At 36.0% G+C, this 10,600-nt stretch overlaps 1 pseudogene; it reads right to left on the bottom strand.

Annotated features, from left to right (window-relative positions):
• Positions 1–141: 141 nt before the first annotated feature.
• LOC127454942 (epithelial cell-transforming sequence 2 oncogene-like) lies at positions 142–9,976 on the bottom strand (annotated as a pseudogene).
• Positions 9,977–10,600: the final 624 nt, after the last annotated feature.

The following is a 10,600-nucleotide window of genomic DNA, read 5'->3' as shown; positions in this document are numbered from 1 at the left end:
ATGTGTGCAGGTAAAACACACAATGAAATTAATGCAAAGTATGTTTAAATGTTCATAATGTATATGTATGATTATCCCATTGATTTAAAGTAAGGTCACAGATCAAAGACGATGGGCATTCGCAGGCACAGATTGTTTTTATATTGAATTAATTCTTACTATAATTATACAAAATAAGGCAATCGTACCAACTGAGTTTTCTTTTTCTGTTCAAATGGAAAAATAGGCAGAATGGACTTAAAAATGACCATCCATTAAGTGTTCATCTTTAGAAGTAGTTTCATTTTACTAGTATTCCCATGTGCATCTTTAGTTTCATGTAATAGCAGCATTTATAGCACTGCGTAAAGCAGGCAGCAGCCTTATCTTGTCAACTTCCCTGTCTGTAGCACAAATCCATTGGCACTTTGGGCTCTCCAGCTGAAAAGTGTTCTGAACATCTGAAGAGATTAAAATGAGGTTAAAAAATTCAAAAATATGTAAATGACTTTATAAAATGTATAATCATCTTAATATTGCTAATGTAAAAAAACAACTAATTTGAGAGATCTGTACATTGTATTATGTGTAATGATGACACACACTTTTTATCTGTGATTTCTGTAAGATTTAGACAATGCAGAGCAACAGAATCCAAAAAGGTGTGAGTGGAGTTCTCTGCCAGACAAAATGGTACATTTGACACACTCCTCTCCGTCAGTACAAGAGCATCATTAAACAGAAACAATTCCAGGTCACTCACATGCTCATACATCCTGAATAAAGAATGAGAATGAACATATGGTAGTACGTGAGCTTGGATTAGTAAAAGTGCTTCCTTAATTGAAAGATTTTTCTATTTCGTATAGACTTTGACATATTGAGATTGATTTACTACATAACAGAAAATGGTCGGCTTGAAGGAAACAAAGAAACACTTTGTTTCTCTGTTATTTGATCTGAGGTCAACAGCAGTACCTGAGAGAGGCAGCAATGTCTCCATTTAGGCATGTCAGTAATGCCACTTCCTGTGTGGTGATCAAGTATCTGCTCCCTTCCAACAAATTCTAAAATCAGTACAAACATATTGTTATACTTTACTATATATACTATATGGGTAATTCTCAACAAAAACATGTCCAGTTCATGTTTCACCTCAAAATAAAAAGAGAGCCGATTTGGAGCCTATTTAAGTACCGCTAAGATTTTTTTGCATTGTGTGTTGTGTTTTGACATTTTCCTTTTGAGTTTTTTTTATTTTATTTTTTTTTATTCTCAGTGTTGATTCTCATTAAATTTCTCATTACTTTAACTGTATTATTACAGATTCATTGACATGAAAATAAAATTGCAATGCAAATCTCAATGGTCTTAAAAAAAGCTTCATTTTTTTAAAGAAAAATTCTTATTATATTTTGAGCTGAAATATGAGCTGGACAGGTTTCGTGTGATTAACCCATATATACTAACATCTGCATGTGTTGACTGTAAATGCATAGTTTTCCACCAAATAAATGTTTCTGTTGTCTGTAGTTAAAGGAATAGTTCACCCCAAAATGAAAATTCTCTCATCATTTACTCACCCTCATGCCATCCCAGATGTGTATTACTTTCTATCTTCTGCTGAACACATACAAAGATTTTTAGAAGAATATTTCAGCTCTGTAGGTCCATACAATGCAAGTGAATGGTGGCCAGAACTTTGAAGGTCCAAAAATCACATAAAGGCACAATAAAAGTAATCCATATGACGCCAGTGGTTAAATTCATGTCTTCATAAGCGATATGATAGGCGTGGGTGAGAAACAGATTAATATTTAAGTCTTTTTTTTATAAATTATAAATTCTCACACTAGGTGGCGGTATGCATGCACAGAGAATGTGAATCTCCAGAAGCAAAAGAAGAACGTGGAAATGAAAGTAAAAGTGGAGATTTATCCTAAAATAGGACTTAAATATTGATCTGTTTCTCACCCACACCTTTTATATCACTTCTGAAGATACGTTTTAACCACTGAAGTCATATGGATCACTTTTATGCTGCCTTTATGTGATTTTTGGTCTTGCATTCACTTGAATTGTATGGACCTACAGAGCTAATATATTTTTCAAAATATCTTTGTTTGTGTTCAGCAGAGCAAAGAAAGTCATACACATCTGGGATGGCACAAGAGTGAGTAAATGATGAGAGAATTTTCCTTTTTGGGTGAACTGTCCCTTTAACTTGCCTCCTGGCCTTTACTGTGGCCTTTGAGAACCTGATCTGTTTTTGGAATGACTGGTACATTCAAATACAACTTACTGGGCAGCTTTGAATCATGCTCTGTACCTGCAGGATTCTCAAGTCTTGATTCAGGCTCCTTTTCTGCACTGCACCATCAGCTGTGTGTAGTTATCTCTAAACACACCTTATGGATGAAGGTCCTGTAAGTCATCAGTGTGCTGAGGGCAGATGATAACTGTGTGTATTCTGGGTGCTCAGGTGGTGTGTGCAGCATTAACTTGTTGATGCTCATTGACCCCACACATAGGTTTGAATTTACTTTGCTTAAATTAGTTCACATTTACCATATATTGTGCTGTTCAAAATTGTTCATAATGTTGACAAATTATACATCTTTATCTAATATGTCAACATTATTAACTCTTTTTTGAGTAACAGAGCAAGTAACAGCTCCTGAAAACTGGACATGAGATGAAGTGCTGGATAAACCATTCTTATGACTGTCAAAAATGTGTATTTGTTGTAACTTTACCTTAGCATTCTGGTCATAAGGGTCCTGTCGTGTCTCTTCAGAAAGTTTCAGAATACAGCAAGCATCTCTCTGCACTACAAAGCATAAAAAACATGTGGTACAAAGATTTTTTTTTTCTCTCAAAAAGCATGAAGCATAGAGGAGTGAGATAATTTTTAGGAGTGAAACATGAGACCTACCTTGTCTACGGTTCTGAGAATGGTAGGATAGTTGTTGAAGAAGTTAGTGTAGGCTCATAGTTTGGTGCAGAACTTGACACAAACATCACCCACAAAAAAATTATAATATATTAAATGACAATCCATGTAATTTTATGGTAAAATACTTTAAGAAAAAAAAAGATGTAAAAAATATAATTTTACGGTATAATTAACGGTAAAAATGTATCTTATGTTTAACAAGAGAATACATAAACTATTGTTAAAATTATGGTGAAAAACAATAATCGGGTATTCCCAGAAGTCACTGTGTGAGTCATCTCCTTTCATTATATTTTATGGAAATAGATATGTTTCCTTTCATTTTTATATATCAGTTATGTACATTGGTGTGTTCTGTGTAATATTTTATGTAGTTTAGTTAATGTTTATTGTATTATTATCGTGTCACATCGGTTACCCTGATGGTGTTTTGTGTAAGTAACACTGTACACTGTCTCCCCATGTGTATTAATTATTGCTCCTGGAAGGGCCACTATTAATGAACTTAAAAATAATATTCCGGGTTCAATTAAAGTTAAGCTCAGTCGGCAGCATTTGTGGCATAATGTTGATTACCACAAAAAATTCCACCGATCAGCCACAACATTAAAACCATCTGCCGAATATTGTGTTGGTCCCCCTCGTGCCACCAAAACAGCGCCAACCCGCATCTCAGAATAGCATTCTGAAATGATATTCTTCTCACCACAATTGTACAGAGTGGTAATCTGATCCAATCATCCATGTGATTATCTAATCAGCCAATCATGTGGCAGCAGTGCAGTGCATAAAATCATGCCGATACGGGTCAAGAGCTTCAGTTAATGTTCATATCAACCATCAGAATGGGTAAAAAATGGGATCTCAGTGATTTGGACCGTGGCTTGATTGTTGGTGCCAGATGGGCTGGTTTGAGTATTTCTGTAACTGCTGATCTCCTGGGATTTTCACACACAACAGTCTCCGAATGGTGTCAAAAAAAAAAAAAAAAAAGCATCCAGTGAGCAGCAATTCTGTGGATGGAAATGCCTTGTTGATGAGAGAGGATAACGGAGAATGGTCAGACTGGTTCGAACTGACAAAGTCTACGGTAACTCAGATAACCACTCTGTACAATTGTAGTGAGAAGAATATCATTTCAGAATGCTATTCTGAGATGCGGATTGGCACAGTTTTGGCTGTACGAGGGGACCTACACAATATTAGGCAGGTGGTTTTAATGTTGTGGCTGATCAGTGTATTTCGATGGAATATTCCTTTAAGTCATCATGTGGCCTTGTAGTTACTTCTTTGATTAACAAAACATTTTAAAGTGAAAAGCAAACTTTTATAGTTCCAGATGGTTAGTACTGTATAATATATGGGCATCAAAATTACATCCCAGAAAGCCTGAAACATGGTCACAGTATTTTTACAGCAAATTTCTGGCAACCACAGCTGCCAGTAATTTACCATAATTTTAACAGAATTTTTTTTTTACAGTGTACTATAGATTTTGGTGAGAAACAACCTGAAATTTAAATCATTTTTCCATTGCACATTCATGGGTGCATGAGAGAATCAATAGATGTCAAATCTTTCACTGGAAAATGACTTAAATTTTGTTTTCGGATGTCTTCAGAAGACTTGGAATATGATGCACAAATCACATGGACTAATTTTATGTAACTTTTGGGTCCTTTTTAAAAGTGAGACACTATCCACTGCCATCATATTGAGAAGACGGTCTATAGTATTCATTAAAACATCTCCTTTTGTGTTCTGCGTGAGTAATAAAGTCATACGGGTATGGAATGATACAGTATGAGGTTGAGTAATTTATGACAGAAGTTTTAATTTTGGGTAAACAATTGCTTTAACTTAAAGCTTAACTTTAAAACTATTAAAAGACTGCTTTTTAATCTCTGTTTTACCCAGGATATGGCCCCTGATCTCTTGACACAGAAAGTGCAGCTGCGGCCCATGCTGTTTCCGCAGTTCTTCACAGGCTTCCTTTATCCACTCAGCCTGCCTGCACCAGCTCAGCAAGAGGGTCTCATGCAGATACACCAATGGAGGAAACTCACCTGACCCAGACCACTCACTAAGAACTAGCACAAAAACAGAAAACTTTTCTTTATAAGCATTCAAAACATTTAATCCTAACATTTTCCCATATGGCAGTTCACCGTTTCCATACATTACATAGCATCTATTCTATATGACTTAAGTACAGATCTTTGTTGTCAGCCATTTGTGAAACTCACTGTGCTGGTATGGAGCCAGTACAGATCGCTGTGGGAGCTCTGACATTCAGACCAGTCATAGCAGACAGCTTCCTCATCAGATCCATCCCTGAAACTAAACAATCAAAATAAAACAGCTCTTAAATAAAATACATCTACATTAAATGTTCCAGGTTGCTTTCCATGGAACTGCATTTCAATGGCTGTCACCTACAGTATATGAAGTGCAGTGTTAAAGGGACAGTTCACCCAAAAGTTTAATTCTGATATAATTTACGTATGCAGTTTACAAAAGGTGCATTTTTAATGAATATCTCAGTCTGTCTTTTCAATACAATGGCAATTAATAGTGACTCACCTTAAAGCTTATAAAAGGACCCAAAAGTTCATGAGCACTATGAAAGAAGCTCGTCGACAGTGGCACGCATGTTTGTGTGATAACTTGCATTGTTTTTAGCACTAAACATGCAAGCCACTGTGAACGAACTTCTGTTATTGCGCTTATTATGGGATTGTGCTCAAACTATTGTATGCCTTCAGAGAACTTGGAGTATGACACACAAGACGCATTAACTACTTTATTCTTTTGGATCCTTTTATAAGCTTTAAAATTAGTCACTATCAGTTGCCAAAGTATTGAAAAGATGGACTGGAATATTCATTAAAACATCACCTTTTGTGTTCTGTATAAGAAAGAAAGTCATACAAGTTTGCAATGACAAAAGAGTAAATAATGACCGAATTTTCATTTTTGGGAAAAGTATTTCGTTAAACTTCATAGGAAAACAAAAATGACAAACTTTACCAAAAGCTGCCAAGGGAGCAAAGATTTTGAGATTTCCTCCCTCTGAAGCAGGAACTACCCAGCCACAAAGTTTTTCCCAAAACTCCCTCACACATGGCTTCAGCACTGTCTTCTCAGTGATACTCAGTTCTGTGGGTAAAATAAAAAGCACCAATATCACTGCAAAAAAAAAAAAAAAAAAAAAAATATATATATATATATATATATATATATATATATATATATATATATATATATATAGTACTGTGCAAAAATTTTAGGCACTTGTGAAAAATGTTGCATAGTGTGGATGTCTTCAAAAATAATGCCATAAATAATTTTTATTTATCAAATAACATCATACAAAGTCCAGTAAACATAAAAAAGCTAAATCAATATTTGGTGTAACCACCTTTGCCTTTAAAACAGCCCCAATTCTCCTAGGTACACCTGGACACAGTTTTTCTTGATTGTTGGCAGACAGGATGTACCAAGCTTCTTGGAGAATTCACCACAGTTCTTCTATCTTTTTAGGCTGTCTCAGTTGCTTCTGTCTCTTCATGTAATCCCAGACAGACTTGATGTTCAGTGGGGGGCAATATGGGGGCAATGCCATCTGTTGCAGGGCTCCCTGTTCTTCTATTCTAATCTTTACTATTTGCAAAAGTAATGTTTGGGAGTCTAAAATGTATTTTTCTTATTGACACACTAAAGCTGAAGATATAAATAATAATCTTAAGACAAATGTTTTTGTGAAACATCTTAAGTGCCTAAAACGTTTGCACAGTACTGTGTATATATATATATATATATGCAAAAATATACTACAAATTAAACTTTAACAGACACATTAGTGCAACAATATGTACAGTAAAATAAGACTGTGTAAGACACTTCCAATGATCAGGTAATATATTTTACCTTCGAACAGACCGTACCAATGACACCACCCAGAGTGGAACTCAAACCAAATGAGTCAATTTCTAAAGAATTAGCTTCTGTGAGAGTTATCTCATCTGTGCCTCCTACCAGGATGCCGATACTTTGTATCATCCTGCCCTGGAGAGCCCTTTCCGCCAGAAAAAGCAAAGCCTCCAAGGTCATTCCTCGTGAGTCATACGGTAAAACCACCACAGACACGCACGCGCACAGCTGCCAGCAGCAGCTAGAAACAGGAAGTTGAGATTTTTTGGTTCTTTAAGAATTATATATAATAATAAAAAAAAAAAAAAGATGGAACTGAATGGCTAGTACCACAGATTTTGAAGTTTAGTGTTTTACTTCATATCCCGGAACTTTGGATGACTCAAGTAGGAAGTGAGGAAGAGGACAGTAGGTGGACCTGACTGATCAGTTGAAGAGTGAACTGGAATATATATAATGTTCTGGAATATTTTTCCACTATTGGATTTAGACAAAATAAGCAAAATTACTCAAATGTGATGCGTGGAATAAATGGCAGAAATAGCCACCAGTTTACCCAGTCCTGCTTTACTGACCTCATATATGGAGTTTTCACTAAACTGGTGGCATGTGTGTTCTCAAGTGTACTTTTTATGGTTTCCACACTGGAGAGTGAATGTTTCAGTCGACACTTGTCCTATATACGAAAAACATTCATTCAGAAATTACGTTGTATGCACACACATGTCAAGAATAATATGGTGTTAAACTCATACACACATTACGGAGCTTTAATATAACCTGATTTTATTGCTTTAAACTGTCTTTGGTCAATGTCTCAACCCTATATGAACAAGAGCAGCAGTAAGACTCAATGGCTGCTTTTGAATGCTTCTGGTAAATGACTTGCCCAATCTACTGGTGTTTAACCATGCTCAACTGGTCTTCAAGGCAGCCTCTGAGGAAAAACCAAAAGGCAATGTTAGGCCCAGAACTTCAACTAACTGGCATCGTTAGCACAATTTTAAAGCAGCCTGATCTCCTGACATTTACAAAATAATGGCAACATTTTTGCACACCAGAATTGCGTGCTTCTTTACATGTTTGTCTGCAGTTTCCTAGTGAAATTTCCAGCAGGGGGCGCCAAAAGCGAGCGAAATGATGTTGCAATCAGGCAAAGTTTTTGAGGCGAATATAAGGTGGATATTTTAATGAGTACCAAAACCTAACCGATAGTGTTCAAATAGATTAATGAGACATGAACAAAACAGATATCCTTACCCTTAATGAATGCCTAATCCTAGCCGATAGTGTTTAAAAGCAAATTAGACATGAAAAGCACATTTACTGAAGAAACCACTTCATTCTGTGTCGCTTCTATGGCACTTTCGCTCTACTTTCACTCTGAGAATCCTTGGATGTGCTTGAGGCTTGTTCCCGAATCCAAAGTCCAACACTCTATCAGTTAAGCTAGAGTGTATGTTAATCATGTTGGTTTATGTGTGCGTAAATGTAGGTGGGTATGTTATATAAGCATTAAAATGTATTGTTTTCAAATGATACATTGAGTAAAAGTGTTTTGATATCATAACATAGCAGCGTGTGAGGAAAAGCGAGTCATAAACAGCCATAGTAATTTGTGTTAAAGTGAATAAAGCACACAATTGTTGTAGAGCCTCTAGTGTTCATTTCACCAGGAAACTGCAGCAAAATGCAGAAAGCTGCATGCAAACTCATGTTTACAACTAGATAAGTAAAGACAAACTTTGATACTGGCTTGACAAAGCTTGGTTTAAAATAGTTTTAAAGTTTAAAGGTTGTACAGGCCTTAGAGAGATAGATGAAGTCTGAAATCACAACCATTACGTGATGGCCCGTTTGAACATTCTATCAGTGAAAGTCTATGGGATATTTGATTATCCGCTACAGGAAAACCATAAGTCTGTTCCATTAGAAAAGACATAGCAACCTGAGTCAGAACTGCCTGAAGGTCTGTGCCAAGTTTAGTGGATGTAGCTTGAAAGCTCAATTAGGAGTTACAATTGATAATGTTAGGATTCTGGAAAAAACCCAAAACCAAGTCTGAAGAATAACAGTATGTTGTCAAGCCAACATAATTATAGTTCGTTTCATCTATGTTTTTCTTTTCAGTGACTGGTCATATGGTCTAAAGGGCATGTTATAGGCTATATGCAGTTCTGGAAATCCTGGCACTTATTTTTATGCTCTGCAATATTCTCTATGATAGTTTGTCTTATCATGTGCTCCCTACATCTCTCTTGCTCCTCTTGTGCAGTTAAATTCACATTCAAGGTACCATAGATATCTGCTGCTTCCAGTGGAGTCAGAATATCTAAACTGGTGGCACAGGCTACATAATGCCTTTTCCAGGCACCATACTCGTGGTCTGATGGGTTGTAGGAATGAAACCAGCCCAGACGAATGCACTTTAGAGACCACAGGCAGTCCTAGAAAGTTACATAGAGGTTGTACAAATAAACAGTGGGTACACAAATACAATTCAGAAACTGAAATGTTCTGTTAGGGGAAATTTAACTGCTCAGCCAAAAACCTCCAGTGCCAGCACACCTGTGCTGCAGCACAGATATCTCAAGGACTAAGAAACGACATAATGTACAGAGACAGAAAGCGAGGCAGCACAGCTGTGAAGTCCAATCAAGCAATGGGTACTGCTTCTGATAAACAACCACTGGTGAACCTTAACTCATAAAAATAACACAATTATTTACAATGTCTTGACTGGGGAGCCTAAATTATGCCATATGTGAATTACACATTTAGATTAATGTAAAATCAGATATTAGCAAGTGTTCAGAATTGACTTGAGCTGAGATTTGGAACATCTTCTCAGGAGCTGACTGATAAATTCCTTCCTTTGTCTGTCTGTCCAGAGGTCAAACCAGTGGAGGATAAGAGTTGTTCTTTCCTGAAAAAGCTGCAGGTTTGTTTTGTTAATTAACTGTAGTTCCAGCCAAATAATAATAATTTTAAAAAAATCATGAATAAATGAGTAGATTTCCCTCTAACCTGTTGGTTAAATGCTTTGTACTTCACAGGTGTCCATGCACTGAATCTGGTTTTAGCGCAATCAGAGTGCGGCCCGTCCATTTTGGGAGTGGGGTAAACTGTTTGAAATATCTATTTTTATGTTTCAAGAAAAAACCCAGCATATGGGTTTTGAACAGCATAAGGGTGAGTAAATGAGTGAGTAAAAGTAAATTTTCAATTTTTAGGTGAACTACTCCTTTAATTGGTGGCTCATTCTCAAAACAAAATGGTCTCTTTGAAAAGAAGGCTCTTAGGAGATGCTGTACAAAATTTAGAATTAAAGACATAAAGAAATTATTTAGAAAATCTTAAATTGATTTTAAATTATTACCTAATAATATTTGCATTAAAAATAAATGACACTGTCCTTGCCAAAACCTAAAAGCACAATAGAAGTCACACGTCACAGGTCTTACCATGTCCTAGTTCTAATCTGAGGGTGAAAACGCTCTATTCTGTGTAATAGATCGTTTTCTAAGACAATATCAAGTTAATTTTCTAAAAAGGTACTGTGGAAACTTACCAGATAACCACATTTATTCAGTTCCTTTACAATATACACACATTCGCTCTTTGTCTTAAGTCTGTTATGCTGAAAACTGCTCCGTTAATGTTTTCACATTCACAATTATTAATGACATACGAATCACGTAATGTATGTGACATATTTTTTATCCAAAACGT

This window comes from Myxocyprinus asiaticus, chromosome 17 (genome assembly GCF_019703515.2).
Source record: "Myxocyprinus asiaticus isolate MX2 ecotype Aquarium Trade chromosome 17, UBuf_Myxa_2, whole genome shotgun sequence".
NCBI classification, from domain to species: Eukaryota; Metazoa; Chordata; class Actinopteri; order Cypriniformes; family Catostomidae; genus Myxocyprinus; species Myxocyprinus asiaticus.
Note: the sequence above shows the minus strand (reverse complement) of the source record. Positions and strands in the feature narration are given on the sequence as shown.